This window comes from Lissotriton helveticus, chromosome 1_1 (genome assembly GCF_964261635.1).
Source record: "Lissotriton helveticus chromosome 1_1, aLisHel1.1, whole genome shotgun sequence".
NCBI classification, from domain to species: Eukaryota; Metazoa; Chordata; class Amphibia; order Caudata; family Salamandridae; genus Lissotriton; species Lissotriton helveticus.
The window spans coordinates 806,116,219-806,131,450 of record NC_136057.1 but is presented as its reverse complement, the minus strand read 5'-3'; the positions used below and the strand labels follow the sequence as shown (position 1 = coordinate 806,131,450).

At 44.7% G+C, this 15,232-nt stretch overlaps 1 protein-coding gene across 1 annotated transcript in view; it reads right to left on the bottom strand.

Moving 5' to 3' along the window:
- LOC144770857 (uncharacterized) overlaps positions 1-15,232 on the bottom strand; it is a 578,425-nt gene that overhangs the window by 89,847 nt on the left and 473,346 nt on the right. The window lies entirely within an intron of this gene.

Genomic DNA, 15,232 nt, shown 5'->3' with positions numbered 1-15,232 from the left:
CTGGGCATGATTAGCAGCGGCCGGTATTTGCTATGAGTGAAGGGGGTGGGCGAGGAAGGAATAAAATAAAAAATAATAATACAAAAAAATCTTACTTTCAGTCACCCACGTCTCACCTCACGCTACCCTGCTCCTTTTCAGGAAGTCACAGGCTCACAGCCTGCCTTGCGGCTAATCCTGAAGCTGCTCTTGCATGAGAACAGCTTCAGGATTGGCCTGAGCGTGAGTCTTTGCCTGCTCTCTTCAACCCCAGCAATGCAGCTGGGTTTAGAGAGAACTTCATTGTGCATGATGGTTTGGCTGGCATGAGATGGCTGGCCAAAGAATCATGTGGAGTGAAGGGAGTGCGCTACCACTCCCCTCAGTGCTGTCACTCCCCAGGCCACTCCCCCAAGACTTGGCAGGAAAGAAGAGAAAAAATAAGTGTGGTTTTATTTTTCCTTTCCTGACGTTTTTTTGGGGGGGTGGGATGCTGCTCAGCTGGGTATGATATGCTCAGGCAAGTTTTTATTTTATTTAATTTTTTTAACACAAACTTTATTCGGTATTCCTGGTGTACATTACATAATTAAGCAGTACTGCATATATGTTATTTTTAAAAAGAAATGATCTGTGATTTATATACATAAAATGTCATATCTTCATGACACAAGTTGTTCATGTGTTCCTGTGCATAACCATTTTACAGAAACCAAGGAGAAATTTGCTCATCTTGGCATTATAATCTTACAATATATGCTTCATGCTTGAGGTATATTATAACTAGAACCCAATGCATCCCACCTACCCGACCCACCCCTGATAACCAAACCCGCAACAAAAAAACAATTGCCGCTGTGAAATTATTACTGGTAGAAAGTACCAGGTGATAAGTACAACCGATAATTTTAGGGAGGACAAGGGAGGGGATGCAAGAAAAATACAAGGGGCCAGGGAGAGGAGAGAGGGAGGGGATCGATAATCCACTCAGAGGTCACCTGGTAAGGGTCCAGCCGCTGCGAGAGGGGGGAATCGAATAGCCACACCACTAGTAGTTTGTGGAGTTTGAGAGTCCACTGAAAACTCCTTCGTGTTCGTTCTAAAAAGCTATACTGACGTTTTTGTAGTCCCCTGTGTTCCTCCCGCTGCAGCGCCTCCCTCTCTGCAGTAGCCCAACGGAGGACTTCCTCCTCCCATTTACCCGCACGTGCTGATGTGCGAGATTTCCAGTGCTGTGTAATCATTAGGGCTAAGCTTTCAAAGCGGAGCAGCAACTTCAATTTCTTAGGAAGTAGGAAAAGGCCTAAAATACAGGCTTCTTATAAAAAACAGTAGAGGGACCCTGGTAAACAATTCTCAGGGTGCACAATCAGGGAAACAGCAATACAATAAACATTAGAGGAGGCCCACCCAGAAATGACTTCCCATTAAGTTTGTCCCACACAGACAGTGTCACAAAGGAATCACATTTTTTAAAATATTTTATTCACATAATATATATATATCCTTATTTCATATATTCAATAATCAATATTTTTGTTCTTTTTCAATAAATGTACTCTACATAAAATTCATATACTAACATCCAGATCAAATTTATATAAATCCAAACAAAGACGAAGCAATCAGAAAATTAGGTACATGTCTCAACCATTACAAATAAATATATGTACAAAAAATTAATATATACATACAAAAATCACAAACAATCAAAAGAAATAAACAAAACCAAAAGCACAAAGCAGTAGACCAAGGTTCAGCACATCAACTTATTCCGTTTCTTAAATGTGTCCGGTGCAACAACTATCACCATCCACTGCCAGTCATAAACAAGATTATTATAAGAAGTTTGAGAGGTGCACACAATGAAGTCAGAGATATCAAAAAGTTCAAAGATTTTCAAAATCCTCTGTTTTTTCCTTAATGGATTCTTTATTTTCTCTTTTGAGATATGCAGGCACAGCCAACGTGTTTCATTCCCTATTACTGCCTTGGGAATTTCATCAGGGCATTGGAAAGGATCATCCAAAATCGATGGTCCAGGGTGTAATCACACCCTCGATATCAGTGCTGGAATAGTGTTTTGTCAATAATGTTGACCCTCGTTTTCCGTTGTCAGGCAGTCCTTATTGCGAAGGAGATTTGATATGGTGATTGAATGGCCTCTGTCGGTAATGTCCGTCCTTCCTGCCAAGGTGAGACAATCTTTGGATTGTGACCATTATTGAAACGGTCCAGTTGGTAAACAAAATTCAGTGTAGGTCCCCGCAGTCTTCTGCTCCTCCACTCGGATTAGTTGAAGCTTCAACTAATCCGAGTGGAGGAGCAGAAGACTGCGGAGACCTTATCACAGGCCCCGTACTCCGAGTTTATTACGGCAACGTGGATGGATACTGGCTGATAGCCGAGACAGACCATCCCCTTCCTTACACTGAATTTCGTTTACCAACTGGACCGTTTCATTAATGGTCACAATCCAAAGATTGTCTCACCTTGGCAGGAAGGACGGACATTACCGACAGAGGCCATTCAATCACCATATCAAATCTCCTTCGCAATAAGGACTGCCTGACAACGGAAAACGAGGGTCAACATTATTGACAAAACAATATTCCAGCACTGATATCGAGGGTGTGATTACACCCTGGACCATCGATTTTGGATGATCCTTTCCAATGCCCTGATGAAATTCCCAAGGCAGTAATAGGGAATGAAACGCGTTGGCTGTGCCTGCATATCTCAAAAGAGAAAATAAAGAATCCATTAAGGAAAAAACTGAGGATTTTGAAAATCTTTGAACTTTTTGATATCTCTGACTTCATTGTGTGCACCTCTCAAACTTCTTATAATAATCAAAAGAAATCATATAATTCACAAAACCTAACAAACAACGTAAACATACAAAACCACAACACAATGCGCCGACATGCATTTTGGAATTTTCATGTACCATCCTTCTTCAGGGCGCTGATGGTATATGGATAAATATAATTAGGCCTGAAAACATTTATTTTCTTACACAATTCAAGAATTTGAAAATACTGGCTTCGTCAATCCAGTCTGTGGGAACAACATAACATCACGGAATAATTAGAAAACCTAATTGGAAATTCTTCTACAAGAAGTAAGAAGAGCAAGATTATAACTGAGTGCATAAAAAATATCGAATAGAATAAATGAGGTGTGTACCATACGAGAATTGAGAATACACCAAAAGAAAAGTACAAGATAGAAGAATGTTAGAAAGGGTCGCCTAGTGTGCACAGAAATTTATTAAAGTGTGAGAAACCTTATAGCCCAACTTATTATCATACATATAATATGGATATGGATGTATACCCTTCAGACAACCATACAGTTCTTAATGAGCATCTCCCATGGGAGAATGCCATTATTTGACTGTTTATTCTTGGTTTGGTTCTTTATTTAGTCTGTATAGGGGTAGTATGATTCTTGTGGTCCTCTTATGATTCTATGTTTTGCTTTGATACCTGGACCAGAAATGTGAATTCTACCTTTTACCTTCTGTATTCTTGGATTTTAAAAATCTTGACTTTTCATCCCTAGCTTACTCTGCGACTATTGTACGCTTGGTACCATCTAGAAATTGAGACTGGCCCTTGTGTATATATACGGACTAGGGTTAGGAATAATTATCTACCCCCCTGGGGTGATCTATTATTTATTATTTATTTTTCATCTTTTCATTTTTTGTGTTTGCTCCCTTTTTATTGAATTCAGTAAGAGGTTTATCTTAGCTTCATCCAGCCATTTACCCTTTCTATTGTGGCCTCCCTACCTACCAAAGATGGTGGCGGGTTCTTGTTGGTCCAATGAACGAATTTACATTCCAGCTTCTAATACTCTTGGAGCGATTTAATATTTGCTATATATTTTTTCTTTTTCATTTTTCGTTTTGTTTACTTGTGCTATTTCCTAATTTAGTAGGAGACTCCTTCCTATTTTCGCTGATGTATGGCATTTACGATTGGGGTCCCCCCTTATTGGTGGGGAATATTTTATGATCTATTTAGGGAGCATACAGTCCAGCTCTGAATATTTTTGGAGCGAATACATTTTTGGCATATATATATATTCTTTATCTCTCCCCTCTGTGCTATTTTCCAACTTAGCAGGAAGCCCTTTTTTTAGTTTCTCCTATCCATTGTATTGACGATCGTGGTCTCCCGACCTCCCTAAGATGGCGGCGGATATCTGACGGTTGTTAGAGTGAACACACAGCCCAGCTCCGGTCGTTCTTCAACAGGTGCTCTGAGGAGATTTTCTAGAGCCTTTATAACCTCTACCAACTTAGGGTTTTAGTAGCCGTAAGGTTTGGTCTCGGGTGGGAATTTTTGCTGGACCCGCCTGTCTCCCCCGCAGACTCCTAGGTCCCTTGAAAGTTGGCCTGATGTGTATTTCTCTCCAACTACATTTATACTTTAGGGTAGATTCCGAATCGTACTGTGTATTTCGCCTGTCTCCTTGGGAGTACTTTAAGCCCTTTTAGAATTGACTGTATTCACATTATGTTTTACTGGTATTACTTCTCGCACTGATCAGGGAGAACCATTCATGTGAGGGTGGTTATATATTAATTATCGTACGATCGTATAAGTGGATTGATCGCCCCCTCGTATTTCTATATTTATCATTAGTCTTGAAAATATGCTAGACTTATGGAATCTATACATCCTTTACATGTTTACCAATATAAGAGGCTGTAATACATCTTTGGCCACCTCCCTATCGTGGTTATCCTTTTAGGTGGGATAGTCACTGTACTCCTCAATTTATTTTCATTTCTTTACCATTTTTATTCACTATGTCTTATATACTTTCCCGGTTATTTTATTCTACAGATTATTGTGCTACCCTCTCCTGTTTTTCTGCCGGTAAGAAGGATTATTACATCACCTTGGATTTCTGGCGAGTGACATATGTTGAATTAAGAGCCCTGATGTTCCAGATCGCTTTTATATAGGGCTCTCTGATTAATCTTGATGGGTAGGCCATTTATACATACTGTTTATGTCCTCCCTCCAGCTTATTCGGTATACGACGCTATCTATTCTGATTACTCAACGGATGCACTCCCTTTCTAGAGTGAAGCCGAGATTAATTTAAGTAAGTACATGGTGGTGTGTGCTTAGGGGCTCTATATTATCTGTACTAGCAGCACACTCAGGGATCTTTATTCTATGCTTTGTTTTGGCTACAGCTGGTGGTCCCATTGGGCTCTTGGAAAATTCTATTAGAGGCAAATCTTGCAAAAATTGTCTGGCCCATCATCAATAGAGACCTTTCTGGCCCATATATTAGGTACTTTACATATTTTGATTAGATCTATCGTTCAGAGTTGGCCAGTACATGTTTATGTTGCTTATATTAACTCTTGCTCCTAATTCAGGATTCGGCATCCTGCTTGAGGGTAGCGTCATCTTCATTTTTACACTCCCAATTAATAGAAGGTCGTGTGAGCAGGATCCTTACTATTGGAGTAGTACTCATATCCAGCGAGTATGTATATTATACATGTATGATAATAAGTTGGTCTATAATGTTTCTACCACTTTAATACATTTCTGTGCACACTAGGCGATCCTTTCTAACATTCTTCTATCTTGTACTTTTTTTGGTGTATTCTCTATTCACGTATGGCACACACCTCATTTATTCTATTCAATATTTTTTAAGCACTCAGTTATAATCTTGCTCTTCTTACTTCTTGTAGAAGAATTTCCAATTCGGTTTTCTAATTATTCTGTGATGTTATGTTGTTCCCACAGACTGGATTGACGAAGCCAGTATTTTCAAATTCTTGCATTGTGAAAGAAAATAAATGTATCAGGCATAATTATATATATATATATATTTTTTTTGTTGAAAACCTTTATTAATGTATCAACCAAATACAAGCATGGGCCTACAACCCTCGGGCCGGCCGCTAAGCAGATAGAGTAACAGAGAGCAATTATATTCACGTGCAGCACCTCGAGGAGCAGAATCTCCATGCTAGCATACTTTCGATCACTGAACAGCCCATTTAGGAACCAGAATATGAATGGTTTTCATTTTATATTACAAGATAAAAGGATCAGGTGCCAATCAATGGCCCATTAGCGAAAAACGGCAAGCAGAATTGCAAACGTAGCAATAGTAAACGGTAATCAATAAAATCAATGGCGCTGAAACAGGAGGTTCAGGATGTGAAGAAAAACTACGATCAATTCGCGCCTACAGATACTTGCCCTAAAACCCAGGGAACACCACGAAAATTGAGGCAACAGGATATTAGCCTTCAATAAAGATACAATTGGGAAACCAAAACAGGACACGGAGCAACAATAACTAAGTACTAGCACACAGCGTCCTACTCATGGAAGCAATAAACAGTAAAAATTACATAAGTACACATCACAGTAGCCTTCCCAATGAAAACAAGACCTAGTCCCCCATCTTGCGAGCAAGTATACCAAAAGAAAGAAGAAAATAGAAGAAGAAAAAAGAGGCCATAGAAACAAAGAAAACACGTCTCATCCCCCAACCCCCCACCCCGCATACCAGCAGAAGGCTACGGCCCACCCCCCCCCCTATAGGCATGCCTGTCGCCCCAGAAAAGAAACCCCACATATAAGAAAAACGGAGGAGGCCCTAGTACCGGCCCCATTCACGCCCCCTCACCCCCCCTTCATATATCAGAAAGCATGTAAGCCCACCAAGATGGAAAGTGAGCGTCAATTTATGTCCATCGCAACCCCCCAAAGTCACAAATACAAGCCAAAGTCCACTACGTCACCGAGATCACCCATGAAGTACCGTAAACAGTCAGCGTTCATCCCTGGCCGGTCCGAACGGATACAGACAGACTCCCCATTCCACGAGCAAGCAAAGCCGATGATCCAACCGTCCCAGTAGAAGCTACCCAGGCGTTCAGCAAAAGCAGTGGCACAGAGTTACCATCACTTCTCCAGGTTACACTCTCTGTCGTCGAGAGAAAACAGCGCATTCGTTCGGGAGGTGGGTCAACAGGCAGGAAAGCAGAAAAATCAGCAGATACGTAACTTCGGCCACCGTGCTCACTAATCTCACAAACCAACACTGCACACCCCAGGGAGTCCGTGGCGTCAACAGATTGGGCAAAGCCGGGCACCAGATCCACTTTGTAGCTATCCGCCCATACCGATCCCGTGTCAGGAGCAATGATCGCCTGTGAGCCATTGATGGCCAACCACTGATGTTTCAGAGCTGAGTGCAAGTCTGTAATGGCCAGAAAAACATCCCTCACCGTGAGCTCCATTCCACCTTCGTCGATACACACAAAGCTGACTTTCTTTAGGGACCCTCCGGACGGGAGAAGGCACACTCGCATCAGGCCGCCGGGGTTTCAATAACAGCTCGCAGCATGTGAACAGGTTATGGCGGAGCACACTCAAACCCCAACACTCGTGTAATGCCACCACCGCTCACTAGTCGTTTCTAGGGAGGTAATCTCCTCCCGACTCCCGCCTCGGAAGGTGCATGATCACCCACCAACAGCCCCCGGAGAAGGTACGATACTGGCCGTTAACTCCGTCTTGCTCCTCGGGACGGTCACATCCACAGAGTCTGCAAAAATACGTGCCACAAGGCTCGGGGGTCCGGCGCCATGTCCAGCTCGTGCACCCACGGCGATTCAGCGAATTATAAAGTCCCGACCCGGTTCACCGGTCCGTCATGGCCGACCAAGGCCGATGTTGTTCGCTTCCCAATCGGCCACAGCACCACTCGAGGTCCCGGCTTATCCACAAGAAAGGCCCACGACCTTTACGACGACGTTTCTCGGCCGTCCGGGGCGTTTGTCATTCCGCGATTGCACGACTGGGCATCGCATCCGCTCATCTACGCGGGGCCATGGTTGAAGATGCAGGATCAGTATCAGGATGATGCGGGAGGCGAGGGCGAGCAGCGGAGCCGGGCGTCTACGCCGCCATTTTGGTCGCCGTCTTGGCTCCTCCCCATAATTATATTTTTGATTGTTTGTGATTTTTGTATGTATATATTTATTTTTTGTACATATATTTATTTGTAATGGTTGAGACATGTACCTCATTTTCTGATTGCTTCATCTTTGGATTTATATAAATTTGATCTGGATGTTAGTATATGAATTTTATGTTGAGTATATTTATTGAAAAAGAACAAAAATATTGATTATTGAATATATGAAATAAGGATATATATATATTTTGTGAATAAAATATTTTAAAAAACGTGATTCATTTGTGACACTGTCTGTGTGGGACTAGCTTGATGTGAAGTAATTTCTGGGTGGGCCTCCTCTAATGTTTATTGTGTTGCTAAAATACAGGCTTCTACTGTATCCCAAAACGTGCGTCCTGTTAACACGGACAAGTTCTGAATAACTCCTATCCAAAACCCATGCCGCGCCGGGCAGGACCACACCATATGGATAAAATCAGCGCCTTGGGCGTGGCATCTAGCGTAGCATCTGGGGCAGTTCGGGGAGGCAGTAGTGTACATGTTGTGTAGTGTTTTCGGGGTGAGGTAAGCCCTATGCAAAATAAATAATTGCATTACTTTCAATCAGCAGTTACTAGATACCTTTCTAGGATGTTGCAACATTAGGGTCCATTCCCTATCTTCCAAATCTCATGATAATATTGTTTCTCATTTATGTCTGAGAGGTCTTAATGGGATATTCAGATGTTTCTGAAACCCACGGTACAACCACCGGACAAGATGACGGCCATGCCCCGTTATGTGAGTGGACTTCAACAAATGAAAGGTGGGAGGTTCTCTCTGGTCCACTAGCCAGTATTTGTGAATGAAGTGTGTAATCATGGCATGTATGAGGAAAAGGGTGTCAGGCACCGCATTAGTGCATTCAAACTCATTGTGAGGGATCAGGTTACCATCATGAAAGAAATCTCCAACTGTCCCAATCCCTAGCTGTGTCCAAACCCAAATTTGGACCCTTTTTATTATTCCATGTGTCGTGGGTAAGCCACAGAGGGGGATATTCAGGGCACATATTTATGAGCTTGTCTCCAATAGTGAAGTGCTAAGCGTAGAGGAACGGAGGGTTCTGCACTTTATCTGCCCCCGGGCACAGCAACGCCTGTAAGGTACCACATCCAAGGCGGTCCCGAGAATACGCTATCTCAAATAAATTATGGCCTGCCAGCCAGTATGCAAGCCACTGTAATTGCCCAACTATGCAGTATACTTTAAAATTGGGTGCTTCCATTCCACCTGCAGTGCTGGGAAGCTGCCTCTTGGCTATTGCCATTCTATGTCTGCTCGAACCCCAAAGCAAGGAGGTCAAAAGGGTGTCTAGAGTTTTAAAAATCCATGCTGGGAGGATAACCAGAAGGTTTACAAATTGATGGAGGAGCCGGGGCAGCATGACCATTTTGGACACCGAAAGATGGCCCGCTACTGTGAGAGGTACAATATTCCAAAAGGAAACCTGGGACCTAAGGGAGTTGATGGTCCGCATTACGTTGCCAGCTATTGTGTCGGCAGTGGTTCTGTATAAATAGATTCCTAAATATTTAAAGGTTACAGGTTCTGCTCTAAACTACAACTAGCCAAAACTTAAAAAGGGGTCAGCATACATATTATTAAAAGAATATGCTATGGACTTAGAGGCATTGAGATGTAACCCCAATAGCTCCCCGAACTGTGACAACACGTCCACTATTGCCTGCATACGTTTATGCAAGTCCTGAAAATACAATAACATATCATCTGAATAGAGTGACACAGAATGGACTGTACCATGAATGGGAATACCATAGGGGACCATAAATTGCCATAGATATTGGGCTAGAGGTTTGTGCGCCAGGACAAACAATAAAGGCATCAGGGGGCAGCCCTGTCGCGTGCCTCGATAAATAAAATACGCTGGCGATATGATCGAACCAGTCTTTGCGCAGACTGTGGGGTTAGTATAGAGTGATTTTATCCAGTTACAGTATGTCGGAGATAGTCTGAGCTTTGTCAGGACAGCTAACATATAAGCCCAACTCAGTGTATAGACACCCAGCGCGCGGGAGCAGTGCTGAGGTCGCATGCAGTATGAAATCAACAAATATTTAAAGAGATGCTTTGTTTGGGAACAAACCCACACTGATCTACATGTATGAGTTGAGGGAGCAAGGAAAGAAGCCTAGACGCCAGAAGTTTACCGAGTATTTTATACTCTGTATTAAGGATGAAGAGGGGTTTGTAGGATGTTAGCTCAAGAGAATCTTTGTCAGGTTTCAGCAAGGAAGTGACTAATGCTTCTCTAGTTGTGGGGAGCAGTGTACCCTCAGCAAGTGAAAAGCTGCAGCAGTTTAGGTACCAGCGCTGTTGCAAAGGTTGAGTAAAATTCAATAGGGAGCCCGTCAGAGCCTGGTGTTTTATTACGAGCTAACGCCTTAATCACCATTTTAATTTCTATTGGTGTAATCGGTGCTTCTATGTCTGGACATCGGAGTCAGAAATAACTGGGAGGTCCACCTCCGCAAAAAGCGAGTAGTAGCGTCTATCATGTCTAGAGGAGGAGCCGCATATAGAGAGGCATACTAGGAATGGAATGCAGAATTTATCTCAGCCTGTGTGGTGACCTGCGATTGCTGGATATTAATAATTGTCAATATGGGAGTGGGAGTTGATGGAGTCGCAATGAGCCTCGCCAATAAGGTGCCGAAAAGGTCTGCCTCAGAGTGCGTGCGAAGTGTGTATATGTTAAAGTCGATCAATCTTAAACGTTCCATATGTGACCCTAGCTAGTTGTAAGTATTCCGCCCCATTCCCCTCCTTCTGGGCCTCCACTTCCTGTGCTTGCAGTTTTCCCTCCAGCTCCGTGAGGTCTCTAATCAATTCCCTTCTAAATCCTACCAAGGAGCTCAAGGAGACGCCCCGAACTGACACCTTAAATGCCTCCCTTTCCAGGGATAGGATCATGGATGTACCCTCATTAATTGTAAAATATGTAGTGATGGAAGTGGCTAATGTGGCCCTATACACTTGGTCTTCCAATTGTAAGGGTTGCATGCGCCAGGTCGGGATGGCCGTGGGAAAGCGTCCCCTCTTGAGGTTGAGTTCAATAGTATTGTGGTCCAGGATTGTCTTACCTAAGTAAGTACAGTGCGAAATGGTCGAGGAGAGCTCGGGTGAGCACCGGAAATAGTCCAGGCATGTATGCAACATGTGGGGGTGAGAATAGAAGGAATATTCCTACATGTGTATGTGCTGGGACCTCCAAACATCTCCGCTACCGCGCTAGCGGGTTTTCCCGCTGTGCGCTGAAATGTAAAAATCGCGCAGTTTGTGACAAAGCCAGCTCGTCATCCGCGTAGCGCAGGTAACGCCCATGATGAGCTGGCTTTGTCATCCGCATCGAAGGGGTTAAATTCCATCCTTGTGCACAGCGCAACAGCGCCACAGCCTGGGAGCGTGCGGTTGTGTTTAGCAAAGGAGGGTGAGAGTGGTCTAGGAGTACATCAAACACTGCATTCATTTCACCCCCTAGTGTCCATGGATAACAGGACCTGTCCGAGAGGGCTAGCGAGACCCGGAAAAGAAAGGCATCCTGGTCTGCATTTGGCACATAAAGAGACCCAACACCACTTGTGTACCATCTAAGGTCCCCCGTAAGAACATGTAACGCCCTTGTTCATCTATCTTACTCTCGCTATGGGAGAAGGGAATCCCCACCCGTATCCATATTGCAGTCCCTCTAGAAAAGGCAAAATATGCTGTGGCATATATTTGACCCTCCAGCGGAGCTGTAGTTTCGCGGTTTCGGTGGGTATTAGGTTTGTGTCTTGCAAATACACTATTTGGGCCTTGCGGCGGTGTAACTGTGCTGCTATACAATGGCGCTTAGAAATTGCTCCCAATCCCCTGATATTCCAGGATAGGATAGTGTAGGATTTGGATGTAGTCATCATCAAGGCACCATGGTGGAACCCACCCACTCCCACCCATCCCAACCCACCTCCCTCCATCCCCCCACACATCGGATCATGCGGCAATAATACAAAAATAAAAATATAACCCAATACTGGGTCCAATGATCTAAGTTCGCTCGACCAAACTGTGTGAGAAACATCAACATGATTCACATCAACCTGTTGCTCTCGTCTGTGGGGGAGGTTGCAAAAAGTGCTGTTCCTTAGAAAAAAAAACAGAAAGAAAAGAACACAATGCATGGAATCGCCCAGGACAGGCCGGGCTGGGTGGACATACCATAGCGTCCCCAGTTACATAGTGAGGAACTATAATACCAACTCACCGGCTGCCTCAGGGATCAGCACCCACCACTGCGGGAATAAGGACATTTCTTATAACACAATTTTGTAGCGCACAGGCAGTCTAGGCCGATAAAACAACCTTATAAACATCACATTGACCTATCATTCCAGGGGATCATTACTCAGCTGCGTAGACACTGAAGGGAATAGTGGGGCATTACCAACTGATTCTGAGTCCGAGTTGGCCTCAACTGAAGGACTGGTGCTGATAGGTGGGCGAGGACGGCTAAAGGCCGTAGCAGATTGAAGAGCCTCTTGCCTACTCTCCAACACCTGTAGCTGAGATGGAGAACCGGAGCCCGTGCTCCGCATCACAATACCCTTTCTATGTCTCCGGGGAGCATGCTATGACTTTGGCTGTGTAAAGTCCATCCGCCTTGCAGGTAAAACATCTGGAAAGGTTTTGTCGAGCCAGTCCCAAGCTTCGTCGGGTGAATCAAAAAATAGCGATCGCTGACTGTATATAACTTTCAGTTTTGCTGGGAATAGCAATGCAAAGGTGAGGCCCGCAGCGCGGACTCGGGCCTTGACCTACAGAAATGAAAAGCGTTTACGCTGTACAGCCAGTGTATAGTCCGGGAAGATAGCTATTCTCACATTGTCGATTTGCATTGGATCATTGTCGCGGGCCGCCTGCAGCAGATGATCCCGGTCCCTGTAATTTAAGATTCTGGCCAGCACTGGACGGGGGTTTGCGCCAGGAATTGGATGGCGTGCAGGTACGCGGTGGGCCCGTTCGACTGTAAAATGGGCAGACAGGCCTGTTGGGGCCACACTCATTTTCAGCCAGTTTTCTATGTAAGTCATCGAGTTAGGGCCTTCCGGCAGTCCAACAATTCTAAAATTATTTCTCTGGGCCGGACCTTCCGCATCATCTGCACGGGCCTGGAGGGAGTCGATTTTCTGGCGCATTTGACTAAGTTGTTCGGTATGGGCAGCTACTTGCGGCAACACTGTTTCCAGAGTTTGTTCCGCAGACTTAACTTTCTCCGCTAACTTTCCATGATCGGTTTTGAGGAGATTGACTCCACAGAGATCGTGCCCAATCGGTTCTCCAGTGCTGTTCAGGAAACTCGTATTTCTTTTAAGAGCACGTCCAACATATCCTCCGGAGGGTTGGATATGGCTCCGTCCTCAGAGTAGCGGCACCGGCCCGAAGAGTGTCCAGAGTGTGGTGAGGGTGACCCAGTTCTCCCAGATCCAGAGGTAGATTTCGTCTTGCCCCTGCCCATTATTGCTGGTGTGTTGGGTGCATGCAGACCAAGTCACTGCAAGACATGGGGTGCCCCCTGTGTAGCACGTGCCATACCACCACTGGCCCCAAGGCCCACTCCTGCTCAGGCAAGTTTACTAGCAACACTAAGGGACAGGGCTTGGCTTCATATGAGCTTTGAGTTAGATTTAGTGAACTGCCACATGTTAACACATGAAGTCCGAAGGTTTTGTTGTGATGTACTTCTTTGATGCTGCACAGGTTTTGCTGACGTCCCATAGCAGCTTACAAATAGGAGCTTGTGTAGGGCTCTGCCTGTGAGCAAACCAGCAGGACCCCGCAGACAGGCACAACACACAATTTCCTGCTGGGGAAGTTGCTTTGAAGTATACTGTGAAGGGTCAGGGCAATGCATTTACCTTAAGCAAAAAAACTAAAACATCTGTGGTTCTGACTTTGGGATTTTTTTCCAGTCTATGGAGTAGAAGGTCAGTCCCAATTCTGCTCCATCGGTGGAAAAACAAAGCACATTTCTTGTGTTCTGCCTCCTCCTCAGGCATTTTGCTCACCACGATCTGCATCTTTTGCATGGACCACCAAAGAAAATGACATGTCTTCCTCTCTGCTGGTCCAAAGCAAGTTTATTCACGTGGGCTGCTGTAATCAAGTCACCTGTGTCTTGTTCGTCGTACTATAAATGATATGGCCCTAAAAAGGCATGTTACATAGTTGGGGTCAGCATTCTTTGTTCCCTGGCAACCAGGGGAACTTTAGCTTTACAAACTAAAATTCTTAAATTACAAGCGCCCTTAACGCAGGCCCGGTTCTAGCGGGTGGGCCAGGCCCACCCAAACATGTGCCTGGCCCACCCAAACAGGATCCTTGGCCCTCGCAGTGAGGGCATGAATGCAGGCGTGCAACGCCTTTGGGATCAAAGTGTTTCAACCCTCCCCCATCGTGTGTGTCAGCCCGTGCTGAGGGGCGCACACACACAGAGACAGTTTTAGAGATTATCGCAGCCGTACCAGAGTACTTCACAGGTCTTTACAAGACCATGTACATGTTAACGAGGCTTTGTTTATTTTTTCACCCCTTCATCTCTGCACAGTGAAAGGCGACAAATCCTTTCTTTGACAAAGGTAACCTTTGGTAACCTTTGCCTACTCTCCTGCTGGAGGGGGGAGTTAGGGAAAGATGAGGGGCACTGGTGGAGGGTGGCAGTAAGGGAATCTGAGGAGGAGGTAGTGGGAGGGGCTACAGAGAGATGAGGGGCACTGTTGGAGGGTGGCAGTGAGGGAATCCGAGGAGGAGGTAGTGGGAGGGGCTATGGAGCGATGAGGGGCACTGGTGGAGGGTGGTAGAGAGGTAATCCAAGGAAGAGGTCATGGGGTGGAGGGGGGAGTTAGGGAGAGATCATGGGCACTGGTGGAGGTTGGCAGTGAGGGAATCCGAGGAGGAGGTCAATAGAGGGGGCCATTGGGAGATATGAGGCACTGTTGGAAGGTGGGAGTAAAGGTATTTACGGAGAAAGAGGTTATTTGTGCGGCGCAAAAAAAGACTTTTGCATCAGCGCTGAAGCTGGCATTTCTATTTTTGTTTATTTAATTAGCAGTTGGGTCATAAGGGCTACTGTGGAACATACTTTAAAGTGTGTGCTAAATATATTTACTACTTTTATTCAATGTTTTAAGTTTGAAGGTGACTTTACTAATGTTTTTACCGAGAAAAATGA